Source organism: Lynx canadensis, chromosome D4 (genome assembly GCF_007474595.2).
Source record: "Lynx canadensis isolate LIC74 chromosome D4, mLynCan4.pri.v2, whole genome shotgun sequence".
NCBI classification, from domain to species: Eukaryota; Metazoa; Chordata; class Mammalia; order Carnivora; family Felidae; genus Lynx; species Lynx canadensis.
The window spans coordinates 93,015,498-93,031,860 of NC_044315.2; positions in this window are offsets into that span (position 1 = coordinate 93,015,498).

The window sequence follows — 16,363 nt, forward strand, 5'->3', positions numbered from 1 at the left end:
TTCGGCCTGGCGTGGCTCCCCTCCTGGGCATGTTCCCTGGAGACAATGTCCCCGCCCCACACCTCTTCTCTCCCCCAACGCCTGTCACCTCCAGGGTCCACTCATCCTTTGACCCCCACGCGGGTGGTTAGTTACTGGGGGGCGGGGGACTGTGTTTCCATGCAATTGCGTGGACCTGTGCCCACTCGGGGATGCCCAGAGGAAAGGACCCCACACGGGATGGGTTCAGTGGTCCTCCAGGATCTTAGAGGCTCTCATTCCCTCGAAAACCCCCTGGGAAAGTGAAGCCCTGGCCTAGGAGCCCGAAACCTCCCCCAGCCCCTCTAGGCTCTGCTCCCCTGGTGGGTCCCCGGCCAGTCCCTGCCTCTCTTGGCCTCAGTTTCCCGACTGTTCCACGAGCGCTTGGAGGAGGAGCTTCACCAGTCCGGCTAGGGTGGCCCCTGGCTCCCACCTTCGGGCAGGATGTGGCGGGGGAAACTTGGGGGTGGGGAGGTGCTCCCACCAAAGGTCGAGGCAGGTGGAGCCTGCGCAGGTGCACCGGGACCATGGGATTGCGCGCACGGGACCACCTCGCGGCAGGAGCCCACGACACCTGGGGTCGCACGTATCCGATCTCCACCGCCCGCTCAGTGACCCTCATATCCTCTTAGGCCTGGGGCCGCGGCCATTCCACCCAGGCAGGGCGGCTGGACGCAGCGGGTATGGAGACACGGGGGCAAGAGGGAAACGAGACAGACCCCCACCCTGCTGACCTGGCCCCCACACTCCACTCCACTGTTCATCTGGGCGCGTGGCTGAGCAGGGGGAGGGGGAGGTGGACACCAGTCTAAGGGGGCAGGTCAGGCCGCCTTTCCCTCCTCCCCATCCCCTCCCCCTGCCTTCCTGAGAGCCCCCTCTCCCCACAAGCTCCCCCACTTCGGACACCTTCACCTCCCTGCTTTCATCCCCCACACACCCACCGGAGGTGGGAGCCGCCGACCCCATCTCAAAAAGAGCACCGAGGTCCCAGAAGCTGGCATAGAGCATGCGTGTCACAGGACTCTGACGTGGCCCCCCTGTGGGTGTGAGACCGGGTCGCTCTGACCCGAAGCCTGGGCTTTGGCATGACCCCGAGGAGGTGACATCTGAAGCCAGCCTTAGAGATGAGGGTGCTCTGGATGGGAGCCATGGAGGGGGGCGGTGGTAGCAGGGGGCTCGAGGGGCAGGGATGGTGGGCTCCCTGGGGGAGGAAAACACTAGGGGGGGGGAGGGGAACACCCTGGGGAGGGCATCCCTGGGGAGCCCCAGTTCACTCGGGGCTCGGGCGTCAGGTAAGGAGTCGGGGGTCACCGCAGCTTGCCAGGTGCAGGGGACGTGACCAGGCAGTGTCGTCAGAGCCACGGCATCCTAGATGTGGAGGGAGCTCGAGGGCTTGGTATTTGCCCCCAGGCAAGCATGGATTCCCAGGCCCCTGCCTGGGAGGATATGTTGCCTCAGTCTCCTCCTCTGTAGAGCAGAGCAGGTCGTCGCCTCCTCCCGGGGCTGGATTCCCCGGCAGGTCCAGAGATGGTCTCCTGTCAGAGGAGTTGTTCAAGTGAGGTCTGTACCCGGAGAGGTCTCGGAGAGGGGACCAAGGGACGTGCCCCCTGCAGCTCGGGGGATGCTCTCGTCCAAGCTGCTGATCGTCATGTCCAGGCCGGCACCGGTGATGCGGTGTCGCCCACCGGCTGGGGGGACAGGGGCAGTGAGGAGCTGTGCCTGCGGACCCTGAGACACAGAGCTCGTGAGCGCCCAAGGCTGCCCCGGGGCGTGTGGAGGCTGAGGCTAGGTTGACGCCTGATGTCTCTGAGAAGGACCGGGAGGACAGCCTGGGCCCTGGGGACTCTGGGGGGGGACTGGGAAGACAGCCTGGGCCCTGGGGTCTCCGGGAGGGACCGGGAGGACAGCCAGGGACCTGGGGTCTCCGGGAGGGACCGGGAGGACAGCCCGGGCCCTGGGGTCCCGCCTTGTTCCTGCCATGGGAGGGGTCAGTCTGCATCACCCATTTCACAGAGCAGGAGAGTGAGGCCCAGAGAAGGGAGGCAGGTGTTTCTGGTCACAGGGCTGGTCAGCAGAGAGCTGGAATACCACCTCCAGAGCCCCCGCCAGCCCAGGCAGGGACCCCCCGAGCCGAGGGCGAGCCTTCCCCTTCTGCCTGGCCACTCATTCTTCCCAGACCTTGACGGTGGCCTGTTCCTTTTGGCCACAGATATTGCTGGCCGACCAGGAGGGAGTCCAGCTGGTAGGACAGGTCTAACTACAGGACACAGGGACACCTGTGAGCTACCAGGAGCCACATTGTGGTCTCTGTCCCCGAGCCTGCCCCGCAGCTGGGGTCCAGGTGCCATAGGGGTCGGCAAACAAGAGGGTCTGGGCCGAGCAGGAGGCCATGACCTCAAGGAGCCTCCACTCGGCCCTCTCCTGGCTCCTGCCCGGTCTCACCTGTCCTCCCTGAGGGGCTCCAGGGCCCGGATCCAGGCCCCTGATGGCTGCTCGGGCTCCAGCCGGGAAAGATGTAGAGCCTGTGGAGCAGCTGGACCTCTTGGGGCTGGAGGGAGGGCCGGCCACCGACGGGGCCTCGGCTGGGGAGGATACGTGCCTCTTGGGGTGAGGAATGGGCTGATACCCGGTCCCGGGGTCACGGCTCATGTATACAAAGGGCTGAAATCACTGAGTGCCCGGGGGATGGCCAGTTAAAGTAGCCCCCTGACACTTGGTTTCCCTGGAGGTGCCCCCTGACCTCCAGGGGCCTCTTCCCACCCTCTGACTCCGCCCAGGGCTGCAGCCAGGCACAGGCCGGCCCTCTGTCCAAGGTCCTGCCAGGAAGACAAGGCGGAAGGAGGAAAGGAGAAGGGCAAGGGGCGGACCGACTTCTCCCTGCCCTGAGTCGGCCTCCACTGCTGCCTCCAGGAGCCCTGGCCAAGTCATGCCACAGGGTCCATGCACCTGGACCCTGGGGAGGAGTCTGCAGTACAGGCCAGCTGGGTGGGGTGGGTGTAGTCACTGGTGTCGTGTCCCCAGATGTCCAACCCACCTGGCCTCACACCCTGAGGCTTGCCTGGATGGGGAGGGCATGGTTCTGGGGCTCAGGAAGGTTGGGGTTCCAGAGTAGTTGGCGGAGGTGGGAACATGGGGGACCAGCCCGGTGGGGAGCGGTTGCAGTCATGCACATCAGCGTCACCTCCGGATCATCCACAGGTGTTGAGTGCCGGTCCCTGGGCATACCTGGCCATGACACAGACCCGGCTGACCCTGGAGAGGGAGGCCTGTGTACCCGGGGCACCTCCCATCCACCTACCCCCGGGGGCGAGCCTGGGCCACTGCCACGCTGATGCACTTCCCCGTCTGACCCTCAGGGACAGGGGGTCACTGAGGTCAGGAGAGGCAAGGACTGGCCTAGGACAAGTGAGGTGTGCAGGGTCCAAGGAGCAGGGCTGGTCTCCAATCCTAGGCCAGCCTCTACCCCCCCATGGGGTTCCCCCTGGGAATGAGAGCCCCTGAGATGCTCGGGGGTCCCTATCCACCCCGCCCCTGTGAGGCTGTGACCTCTGGGCATCTCCAGAAAGGCGCGTGCACACACACACACACACACACACACATATTCTGACTGTCCCACTGGAGATCAGAGGGGAGTCCACACTGGGAGGGGGTGGGTAATACGGGGGAAAGAAGAGAAAGGCTGGAGGCAGTGGGGCCATGGGGCAGGGACATCAGGATTCCTGGCAATAGCCCGGAACCCACAGCATGGGGAGGGACACATGCTGGCTGAGGGTCAGGGGGTCCCCAAGGTGTCTGGGGGGATTGCCAGGAACTAGGGAAGACGGGGTCTGGGGTCCTGTGTCCACGACGTTGAGCCCATGGAACTAGGAAGTGTGGATGGGGCTACGGCACAGAAGGATTCAGCTTCCTCCTCCTAAACTGGGCTGTGTCGACAGTGTCCCAAGGGTCCCACAGGCTCATAGACGACTCTGTGTCCTGGGATCTTCATCCCTAGCCCTCTGTTCTCCCCTCCTGGGAAAATGCTTCCTACTCCATCAAGGTCCGTCTGAGCAGAGGGCAGCCTGGGGGCTTGGAGGACCGAGGACCTGGGTTTGCAGCACGTGGCCAAGCAGTGGACCCTGGTGTGGACACCGAGGTCAAGAGCCTCCTTGTTGGAGCCTCGGGTCCTCATTAGGAAGTGGTTCCCCAGGCAGAGCCCTGGCTGGGGCGAGGAGGCCTTGTGAGGGACCTGAGCACCGGGCCAGGGAAGGGACACGGGCCACAAGGGAGGCTTCACAAGGGAGGGTTGTCACCTGGACCCTGGAGCCCACAGGACCTGCGCCTATGAGACACAAAGAGAGAGACAGAGTCCGAGGCAGAGACAAAGAATGGACCCACGAGAGAGGAAACCAGAAATTCCATGAATCGGCCCAGAAATGACACCCGGTCATCATATTCTAGCCCTTAGAACCCGGTCACACGAGCCGTCCACCCGGGAGGGGAGGGGGTGACAGAGGCACGTGGGACCAGGAATCGGGAAGGCTGGGAGCCACAGTGGGGACCGCCCAGCACGTAGGCCCAGACCAGGGGCTGAGACCCGAGCCCAAACGTAATGGAGCCCCTGGCATGCGTGTCTGGTGGGCACAGGGTCTGAACGAGTTCACCTCCACCTTCCCCCGGGCCTGGGACCCAGGCAGGAGGGGTGGCTGTGCCTGGACCCGGAGAGGACCCAGGCCCGCGTGAGTGTGTTCCGTGCCAGGCCCACCCCTTCCTCGTCCTTCCACGGCCACGTGTGCCCACGAGCCTCATGGGATAGCAGGCACGGGACGTGTCTACAGGTGGCTCCCTGATGGCGCCCCTACAAGTAGATGCCACAAGGACCCCACTGTGCAGACGGGGAGACCTGGGGGCCCTAGGAGGCACGGGTTCTGTGCAGGGTCTCAGCACTGGTCAGGAGGAAAACCCAGGGCTGAACCCAGCGCTGTGGCCCCAAAGCCGCGGCACCGGCTACACCAGGCCTCGCGGGGACGTGTCTGGGCTGTGTTGGTGTCACTGTAGGGACAGGGCATGGGGTGGAGGGGAGCCCCTTTGCAGCCTGGGAGGGGCTCTTGTAGGAGCAGGAAGCCGGGTAAGGGGACCCCAGGAAATGACCTCACCTCCCTGGTAACAGACCCCAACAGAACTCGGAACCCGGGTCACCAGGCACCCACATTCTGGAGACAGCGCCCGACTGGGCTCATTCGTTGGGACACCTTTGCCTGACGAACATGTTCTCCTGTTGTGTGCCCGTGTCCCGCGGCTGCCGGCTCGGGGGAGCCTGCGGCCGCGACGCTTCCCGACCCTGGAGACAGTGGGTCAGGTCGTGCACAGGACGCCTCAGGTCTCTAGCTCGCAGGGACCCAAAGGTAACACAGGAGACCCAGAGACATCCAGTCCAGCCCGACACCGCTCTGATCTGACCAGTGCGGCCCCAGGTCCCCTCCCGTGTGTGTGTGTGTGTGTGTGTGTGTGTGTGTGTGTGTGTGCGTGGAAGGAGGGGTCGTGTGTGGAGGTCCCACCTGAGCACATGCAGGCTGATGAAAGGGTTAGATGCCTGGTGGGCGGGTCAGGCTCACACCCCTGTCAAGGCTGGCTAGGAGGGACAGGTTGTGCTGGGGTGGTCCTCTCGTCCCCAAGATTCATCCCAAGCCCTGCTGGTGGATGTCACTGTGTCCCAGGCACAGGTCTGTGCACACTCAGGTCTGTGTCCAATCTGGGAGCAGCGGGGAGGGAGGGTGGAAGGACACTGAGGATGGCTGGGCGGGGCTGTGATGTCTCCGGGCCGTCCGCGGGTCACTGTCTTTACAGAAATCAACCGATGAAATCGGGAGGCGACTGTCGGAATCCCGATTCACCTGTCCTACAGAGTTGTGCGTGTGCCCCGTCGCCCAGCAGGGCCACCCTGGACGCAGGGAGAGAGTGGCCACTCGGAGGTCTCCGGAAGCAGGGCCGGGAGTTGGCCTGGGAAGGCCTCCTTCACCGCCCTGGCCCCTCCACAGGGTCCTGGTTCACCGGTCCTGGGATGAGGACCCGGAGCCCCCGGAGCCAGAGCCCGAGGGTGAGAAGGCTGGGGTGGGAGATGTGTGTTCACGGGGCCCAGGCGGTGCTGGGCCACCCAGGGAGGAGCCCCCGCGGGCTGGTGTGGGGCCAGGAGCAGAGACTGAGAGCCCCGGGTTGTGGCCTGCAGGGGGGCAGAGGTCCTCGTGTGGCTTCCTGGCCGCGGCTTCTCGGGGAGGCTCTGGGGTGAATTGTGTGCCTGCAAAGTCTCCTAGAGAGGCCATCGCTGGGTGGGGGGGGGGGCCTTCCCTCCTCTCACCCTGAGGCCTCGGAGCCGCTGCAACCATCACTCTGTTTCCTTCTCAAGAGTCCGGGGCAGGAGCGGAAGCCGGTGCGGCTCCAGAGATCAACCCAACAGCATCGTGTGCCTCGGGGGCTCTGCAGGCAGGGGTGGTGCCTGGAGCGACTCCTGCAGGGGCCGGAGAGCCAGCAGGGGACCTGGGACCCGTGCGGGGACAGCGGGCACCTGAGCAGAGTCAGCTGGGTCCTGCTTCTGCTCCCAACACTGTTCCTGCCACTGCCCTTCTCCCCGCCCCTGCCCCCGCCCTTGCTCCCACATGGATGCCAGCCACAAATCAAGGGCCTGAAGGCCTACACGGGGTGTTTACTTTACTTTATTTTTGTTATATTTTATTTCAAATTTATTCTCCAATCCCTGACCCCGACCCCCCACCAGAATATCTCTTCCTCTTCTCCCTTATACTTTTTCTGTTCTACTTTTTAGCTGTTACTTTATTTGTTCATTAGTTATAATCTATATTAATCTTCAATAAAAAGTTTTATTTATTTTACATTGTGCAATTCCTGAGCACTGGGTACGCTCACAACGCCGTGAACCACGCCACAGAATTTTGCTGCAGAATATCTCGGTCCCCAAGGGTCACTGTGTATCCGGAGCCCTCATTCCCCATTCGTGCCCCCGCCAGCCCCTGGGAACCCCCAGTCTGCTTTCTTTCCATGTTCTGTTACCTCCTCTGGAGGTTTCCTTCAAGTGGAATCTCACAAGAGATACCTTTGGGTCTGCACCGAATTTTCAGACGAGACAGATTCATTTTTGTACTTTGTGGCCGTTTGAAATAGACTTTTTCTCCTTTGATATTGAAATCACAATGGATTAAAGATTAGGTGGGAAAAAGAGGCCCCTTCGGTGACAATGGTCTCGGGGTGGAGACCCCTGTTTGTGCCGTGACACCACAGCCTGACACCAGAGAGGACACAGCTGGTCCTCCCATGGCCCAAACAGAAACCGGGAGATGCAGAAGGCCGGACGGTCACACCACAGAGGGGAGAGCATCCCTCACGACCCAGGGCCAGAAGGTTTACAGGCCTCTGGGCCAAATAATGCGCCAAATCAGTGCGTTCCCCGGGACGGAGGCCAGACCCGTCCCAGTCCAAGGGGAGGCGACCCCCACGGGAGGAGGCGTCAGAGATGCGGGTCGTCCCGGGGAGGGACTCGGGCAAGTGAGACCCGAGGGACGCAGCGCTGGGCACCTTCAGACGGGCAGGCTTCTGGTCTGGGGACCGGCAGCCTAGGTGTCCACGTGAGGAAGCAGAGGCCCCAGCCACTCCCCAGCGAGAAGTCCGCGTCCTGCAGGGGACCGGCTGGCCCAGTACTGGGAGAGCCCCCAGAGCCCAGAGTCAGCCCTTCCGCAGCCCCATGTGGGGCCCCAGGCAGGTTGGTCAGCTCTGCTCCCCTGGGTTCAGGGGGGGGCCCTCGACAGGTGGTAGGGTCTCCCAGGAAGAGGGACCCCGAGCCCCAGGACGCCAAGATGCACGCCTGCGGGTAGGACAATCCAAAGTCAAGGAGATGGGCTTCCTGACCCAGCTCGTCTTACTTGTGACCCAGGTTGTGCTATTAGCCTCAGTGTCCCCATCTGTGACATGGGGACGTAACGGGCCTTCTAGATGGGTTGGCGCATTCCCTGAGACATGAGGTGGAATCGTGGCCTGGTGCCTGGAGGACATAAAAGGGCCACCTGGAATGCTGTCCCAGAGTCCCCCAGGGCACAGGATTCCGGAAGGCCCTCCTTGGCCCCTGCCCGCTGTCCCCCTTCTGGGAACACTCAGCGTTGTTTGTGGAGGAGGTGGAGACGTTCCAGGAGGTCAACAGGTCCCACGTGGAGGCAGGTCAGCGCTGGAGGGACAGAAGGACGTGTCCCGTGCCCCCCCCAGGGCCCGAGCTGTGACGCCCTCTGACCGGACCTCTGACCTGACCTGGTGTGGACCCCACTTCTATGGTTTCCCTCCCTCCCTCCTTCCCTTCATCCTTCCCTAATTCAGCTGGGGAACTCAGGTCCCTGCTGTGTGCTGAGCACCGTGACCTCTCCAGTGAGCACGACCCGATAGGTACCCCACGTGGCGTCTTCCTTTGCAGGGTCTGAATCTTCCTGTGCCGTGTCCCCTCTGGCGAGTCTGCGAGGGAGGCCGCTGCACATGTGCCTGCAAGGAAGCACGAGTCCAGAAGGTCCAGACCACCTGCCCCAGGTCCCACCTTGTGGAGCCTGAATGGCAAGGCGGCCCCAACCCCCACAGTGGATGAGGGAGGCTGGACCTTCGTCCCTCCCAGCCTTCTCCAAAGTGCCAGGCCTTCTCTCCAGCCCGGGGCGAGCCTGCTGGGCACACGGGCCCCTCCGAACATGCCCTCGTTCACGTGTGGGTCTGGGCCCCTTGCCCCACCCTCAGCTCCTCTGCCGGATGCAGGGGGAGCCCTCTCCTCTCCCTGGGTCTGCTCCTGGGGTCCCGGCCTGCTGGTCTCAGAAGAGCTTGCAGATTTGCTCCCCGTGACCAGCGTGGGATCAGGGACAGGATGGGGGCTGTGGGTCGAGGCCAGGCCTTAGCGAGTGCGGGACCATGGGATTTGGTAAAAGAATGACCTGCAGGTTCAGCTGGACTCCTGTAGACCGAGCCACCAGCCTGCATACCCACTGGTCCCCCCTGAGCACACAGGACAACACGGGACAGAGGGGCAGAGACCCGGAGGGACAGGCTTGGCCCAGCGCTCACCTGCCCTTACGGTTTCAAACCTCACCTATACGGGGGCGGGCGTACGCCGTCCCGACGGTACCTAAGGCAGAAGCCCTGTGTGGCAAACACAGGACAGAGCTGCTCAGGGTGACACCGGGATGAGGCGTGGACTCCCCGAACGTCCACGGCCCCCTAGAGGCCCGACCCCCAATCCCAGAAGCACAGCTTGACAAGCCCATGAGGAACCCATCGCTTCTTTTTAAAGCACGGAACACTGAGGTTTTGTCCAAGGTCACCCAGAACTTCGAGGGCAGCGCCCGTGTCAGGTGGCCTGAGACCTGGCATCTGTCCACAGAGACACGTCTCCTGTTGTCGCCCGGTCCCGGTACCGAGGCCCCGCGGGGCCTGACGTGGATGTCTGGGTCTACCCTGAGCTTTCCAGGGCCGTCTGCTGGGCTCCCGGGAAAACGCTGGCCCTTGCTCCAGACAGAAGGTTCTGCCCTCCGGTAAGAAAAGGGAGGTGCATGCACTCACTGGGCTAGAGGCCCTGCCCCCACCTGCCCTTGGAGATTAAGGTCTGGGGAGCCCTGTCTTCCTGCTCCTTCCAGGGTGCTAACACATGCTCGACCACAGAGCCCCTCCTTCCTGGGAGACATTCCCGGGCCTCCTCCGGGATCTCAGGCGGAGGTCACAGCAAGGGATCAAGCGGGAGGATCTGGGCGGTAGGGAGGTGGAGGACGGAGTTTGGAGGCCAGGGCTCCCGGTCCAGCTTGGCCGCTAACCAGAAAAGGATACCTAGCCATTCCCCCGGGGGTGCCGCCCCATCCCCTTGGTGATGTCAACCCCTCTCCTGGAGTTACCAGCGGGGAGACCGACCACCAGGAAGTTCTTCCTCATCTGCCCGGAGGAGTCGAGACCACGTTCACGGACAAATCGAGGGGCGTGTTTCCCTACACACCCATTTGACAGATGGGAAATCTAAGGACAGGCCAAGGGAACCGAGGCTTGCTTCTCCGGGGTAGCTCGGGCATAGCCCCTCCACCGCGGGCCTCACTTGGCTTGGTCCTAAGCTGCTGGACGAGCCCGCTGATCCCAGCGAGACCACACGGCTGCCACCAGAATTGCTCAGTGAACCCCTCCCTGCTCCAGTCAGCTCCATGCGAGCAGGAACTAGGTTGGCTCATTGCTCTAAGTCCAAGTCCCCAGAACCTTCCCGCAACGTAGTGGACGTTCACCTTCTCTCGAATAACCAGGTGAATTGATATGCGTAAGGTGCTGTCATTGACAGAAACCGCTTCTGTCCTTGCTCCTTTGTGGATGCGTCCATGCCTGCCCTCAGCACCCTGTCTGCTCCCCGCTGTGTGCACCCACCTGGATCCCAAAAGGGAGCCCCAGACCCACCCAGGAGGTGGTACGGCCTCTCACCCACAGCCAGCAAGGGGGGGCGCCATCTCCATGGCCCTCCTCACCCTAAGAAGACACGTAAGCCATATTCACCAAGGTTTTTAACCACGGTACACACACACGCGCACACACACACACACACACACACATAGAGCGAAGGGTGGGGGCCCTGGAGGACCCGCACACGTACGTCTCCTGCATCTCCCGCCGCCCCTGTGCTTTTGTGGGTTTGCTCTGGTTCTCTCGGATCCTCCTCCCGGCTCCCTTGAAGGCGTCAGGTCTCCGCCCCAGTCCCTGGGTCAACCACCCACCTCTCCTCTTAGGACGACGTGTAAATGCACACCCTGCATTTCCTCCCATCTTCCTCCCGCCTCCCAGACTTCGGTCGTCAGATTTGGGAGTCGAGAACACCCCTTGTGTCTTCCCTCACCTGTCCTTCCACCCAGCTCTTCCCAGGCCAGCCCCAAGGCGGTCCTCGGGCTGGATTCGTCTCCTGGGAGGTGGGGTCAGGGGGCAGAGGGCAGACGGTGCCAGTGGGGGCAGGAGAGGGCCGTGGCCCACAGGCCGAGTGCCGGCTTGTCTGCCAGGGCCCCCGGGCTGGGTGAGCCCCGCCGGTTCTCCTCTTTCTTCCCGGGAGGCATCCTTGTCCTGAACGGGCACCAGGGAACCTGAGTGAAGAGACCACTTTGCTTTGAGACGCGGGGCGGAGTGGCAAGGGCTGCAGAGGACGTTGGCCTTGGATGGGGAAAGCGAGGCCGGCCACGCACCGCTGTCCCGTTCAGGTCCCTCTGCCACCTGAGTGCACCTACAGCCGGAGGGGCCGGTTCCCAGCAGGCTGGCAGCGTCCCCCAGGAGCCCCCGGTCCCTCCTCTCTGCCTGAGGACTCTCTCCCGGAGACGGGAGCCCGTCACAGCTGTCTCTGGGGACCTCTGCTTCCTCACGTTGTCACCCGGGCGGCTGGTCCCCAGAGCAGAAACCTGCCCCTCTGAAGGCGACCACCGCTGCCTCCCTTGGGTCTCACTTGCCCGAGTCCCTCCCCAGGACACCCCGCATCTCTGACGCCTGCTTCCGTGGGGGCCGCCTCCCTTGGACTGGGACGGGTCTGGTCTCCATCCCGGGGAAAGCACTGGCTTTGGTGCAAAATTTGGCCCAGAGGCCTGTGAACCGTTCTGGCCCTGGGTCGTGAGGGATGCTCTCCCCTGTGTGGTGTGACCGTCCGGGCTTCTACATCTCCCGGTTTCTGTTTGGGCCACGGGACGACCAGCCGTGTCCTCTCTGGCGTTAGGCTGTGGTGTCACAGCACGCACAAGGGTCTCTATCTCTGACATGTGCCCTCTTTTACTAACACAGCCTCTTGTATCCTCGTGACATCCCCTCCCCTCCCCGGTGGAAGGCCCGTGTGACCGGTTCTGAGGGAGAGAATATAACGATGGGTGTCCCTTTCAAGCTGGTTCATGAAAGCCTGTGGTGTCTCCGGGTTCCTTTTCTCCCGGGTCCATCCTCTGGCTCTGTGTCAGTGTGTGTCTGTGTGTGTGTCTCTCTCTGACGAAGCAAGAGCAGATAACATGAGCTGCCCCAGGAGGCCCAGTGACAAGAACCTGCAGAGGCTCCGGGCTGAGACACAGAAGTCCCGAGACCCCCAGTCCCAGCCGAATCCTGCCAAGAGCACGTGCCCGGTCGCGGTCTTGGAGGCGGACCCTGCCCCAGTCGAGCCTCAGCTGAGGATGCAGCCCTGGCCTCCTGGGTGACCGTGGGGTTGAGGCTCTCAGCGGAGCCGAGCCGGGAGACTGGCACAGAAAGTGTGAGGTGGTCCAAGTAAGGTGAATGTGTCCCCCAGCACAGGCAACAGCCCATCCTCCAGGCTGGGGTCCGGGCCCGCCCTCCTCCCTCCTGAGCTCTCTCCGGCCACACTGGCTCCTCCTCAGCTCCTCTCCGGACAAACCCTCCGTGCCTCCGAGTCTCTGCAGCTTTGCTCGTCCCTGCAGCACACTGCTTGCAGACGTGTGAGGGACTGGCTCCTCTTGTCCTTCTGGGTCCCAGCATCAGGGCCACCCTGGAGGCCTGTGAGACCCCCCCCCCTACCCAGGGGCCCCTGGCCGCCCTCCTTCACCCTGCTTCATTTCCCGACAGTGTTGGTCTTTCCTTTCACACGGATTCCCTCTTGTGCCTTGACCCACCTCCCCCTCTGGGCTGTGAGCTCCTGGAGGGCTGGGACCTCACGGGACCTTTGACTCTGGCCCCCGGGCCCAACAGCCCCTGCTCAGGGTGAGAGGCACAGGAACTGAATGCGTCCAGAGAGGATCTCAGAGTCCCTACCTGCCTCTGAGCAGCTCACGCTGTGGACATGCAGACTAATAGTAAGAGGTACATGTGGGTTGGGGACAGGGGACGCCCAGCTTGACCCCTGAGCGTCCCTTCCCGCTCCAGAGGCTTCACTGAGCACAGTGGACACAGCCTGCCCCCTGGTGGTCAGCACCGGCATGACAGTCCCAGGCTTGGAAACCAGAAAACAAAACACACACCTTTGTTTGGATGTAGTCAAGGCAGCAGCCCTCCCTGGCCCTAGGGGGGCACAGGGGCAGGACCTGCGGGCTCCAGGGGCGGTGTGAGGACTTCAGAAGCCTCCCTTGTCCCCCGTTCCACTTCTCCCGTCCCGGTGACCCGTTCATTCCTAAGGCTTCCTCACCCTAGCCAGGGCACTACCTCTGGAAGCCCTTCCTAATGAGGCCCCGGGGCTCTGACAAGGAGGGTCTTGACCTCGGTCTCCACACCAGGGTCCATGCTCGGCCACGTGCTGCCCACCCAGGTCCTCGGTCCTCCAAGCCCCCAGGCTGCTCTCCGCTCAGAAGGACCTTGAGGGAGGAGAAAGCATTTTCCCAGGACCAGGAGCCTCTTGGGGCAGGGGTGGAGGTCCAGGGCCAGCAGACAAGCCTGTGGGACCCTTGGGACACCACGTCTATGCAGCCCAATTTACACAGGAGTAAGCTGAGGCCTGTCCCGTACCCCCTCCCAGTAGGGGGGTGTCTCCTTCTAGCTCCAGGCTTCTTCTAGCTCCTGTGGTAGACACAGGACCCCAGACCCCGACTTCTCCGGGTGCCCCAGGAAAGTTCCCAGCCCAGGCAGCCCCCTGGGTACCCTGGAGACCCCGCTGGCCATCAGGCTGGCATGTCTCCCCACCCCACATATGAGCCCTGGTCATGCTGCCAGCACATTGGGCACCCCTGCCCCGTGGCAGAGCTGCCTCCAGTCCCCTTCTTCTTGCCCCGGTGTCACCTCCCCCCTCCAGGGTGGACTCCCCTTGAGCCGCTGCCGGGTGGTCAGTGTGCGTGTGTGTCTGTGTGTGTGTGTCTGTGTGTGTGTGTGTGTGTCTGTGTGTCTGTGTGTCTGTGTGTGTGTGCGTCTGCTTGCCTGTACGGTCTGGGGACATCCAGATATAACAGCCCCACCTCGTATGGGGTTGATAGGGATCCGACGGGATCTCAGGGGTCTCATTCCCAGGGCGAACCCCAGGGGAGGACTGAGTTTGGCCTAGGACGGAGACCCCCAGTGCTTGGACTCTGCCCACCTCACGTATCCTGGGCCGGTCCCTGGCCTCAGTCTCCCACCTGGCCCTGAGGTTGGGCGTGGAGTGACGTCAGCGTGGACAGGGCCCAGGCTCTCCCCTGGGTGGATGGAGAGGAGATGTGCCAGGCACACAGGCCTCCCTAGCAAAGGGCAGCTGGGTCGCATGTACTCGTGTACTCCGCTCCGTGCCGCTGATCCCGTGTGCGCCCTGCCTCCAGACCGCTGCCCTGTAACCCCAAATCCTGTGAGCCCTCGGATCAGCCTCACCCCAGCCAGTGGGCTGCAGACTAGAGGGCCGGGTGGGTTGGACACGCGGGTACACGAGGGTCGCCGAATGTACCTATGCCGTCCCAGCTGTCACAGACCCCACGCTCCCCCCCAGGGTCCAGCTGGGTGCACGGCCGGGGCAGGGGGCCTGGAGGAGACGGTGGACACCAAGTACGGGCAAGGAGAGGATCGGCCTGTCCCCTCCCGCCTCCCCCTCCTTCTCTCCACCTCCTCCCGCGGTCTTCCTGCCAGAACCCGGGACACAAGGGGCAGCCTGTCCCTGGCTGCAGCCCTGGCCGGGTCAGAGGGGTGGAGGGAGCCCAGGAAGGAGGGCGCACATCGTGGGGATGTCTGAGTGTTGGGGGTGGTTAGAGTTGCTAGGGACCCCCCAGGGTGCTCACTGACTTCACCCCTTCTTATACATGAACTGCGGCCCCGGGATCAAGGGCACTCAGCTCTGAGTGACCAAGTCCAGCCGTGAACGGGAACGAGGGACTCAGTCTTCACCCTCATGGAGCCCTGCCCTGACCATCACAGGTCTTGTTCTGGGTTGGGGCTCCCCTAGCCAGGTGACCCCCGTGCCCCCTGCTCACCTTCCTGAGATGGGAATCACAGACCCCATTGTCAACGGAAGAAAATGAGGCTCTGACACCCACCACGTGAGCTTGTGGGTCACAGGGCTGGGACATGGCCCTATTGTGGGTTTGCCCCCCAGACAATCCGACCCAAAGCCTGAGCTCGCACGGGAGCCTGAGGAGGCTCCAACCCTGGAGATGAGGACGTCCTGGGTGGGGGCCATGGGAGGGACGGTGGCGGCAGGGGCCTCTGACGGGGATCCTTCTACGGATCCTTGCCAACACTTCTTAATATCTATCTTTTTTTTTTTATATGAAATTTATTGACAAATTGGTTTCCATACAACACCCAGTGCTCATCCCAAAAGGTGCCCTCTTCAATACCCATCACCCACCCTCCCCTCCCTCCCACCCCCCATCAACCCTCAGTTTGTTCTCAGTTTTTAACAGTCTCTTATGCTTTGGCTCTCTCCCACTCTAACCTCTTTTTTTTTTTTTTTTCCTTCCCCTTCCCCATGGGTTCCCGTTAAGTCTCTCAGGATCCACACAAGAGTGAAACCATATGGTATCTGTCTTTCTCTGTATGGCTTATTTCACTTAGCATTACACTCTCCAGTTCCATCCACGTTGCTACAAAAGGCCATATTTCATTTTTTCTCATTGCCACGTAGTATTCCATTGTGTATATATACCACAATTTCTTTATCCATTCATCAGTTGATGGACATTTAGGCTCTTTCCATAATTTGGCTATTGTTGAGAGTGCTGCTATGAACATTGGGGTACAAGTGCCCCTATGCATCAGTACTCCTGTATCCCTTGGATAAATTCCTAGCAGTGCTATTGCTGGGTCATAGGGTAGGTCTATTTTTAATTTTCTGAGGAACCTCCACACTGCTTTCCAGAGCGGCTGCACCAGTTTGCATTCCCACCAACAGTGCAAGAGGGTTCCCGTTTCTCCACATCCTCTCCAGCATCTATAGTCTCCTGATTTGTTCATTTTGGCCACTCTGACTGGCGTGAGGTGATACCTGAGTGTGGTTTTGATTTGTATTTCCCTGATAAGGAGCGATGCTGAACATCTTTTCATGTGCCTGTTGGCCATCTGGATGTCTTCTTTAGAGAAGTGTCTATTCATGTTTTCTGCCCATTTCTTCACTGGGTTATTTGTTTTCCGGGTGTGGAGTTTGGTGAGCTCTTTATAGATTTTAGATACTAGCCCTTTGTCCGATATGTCATTTGCAAATATCTTTTCCCATTCCGTTGGTTGCCTTTTAGTTTTGTTGGTTGTTTCCTTTGCTGTGCAGAAGCTTTTTATCTTCATAAGGTCCCAGTAATTCACTTTTGCTTTTAATTCCCTTGCCTTTGGGGATGTGTCGAGTAAGAGATTGCTACGGCTGAGGTCAGAGAGGTCTTTTCCTGCTTTCTCCTCTAAGGTTCTGATGGTTTCCTGTCTCACATTTAGGTCCTTTATCCATTTTGAGTTTATTTTTGTA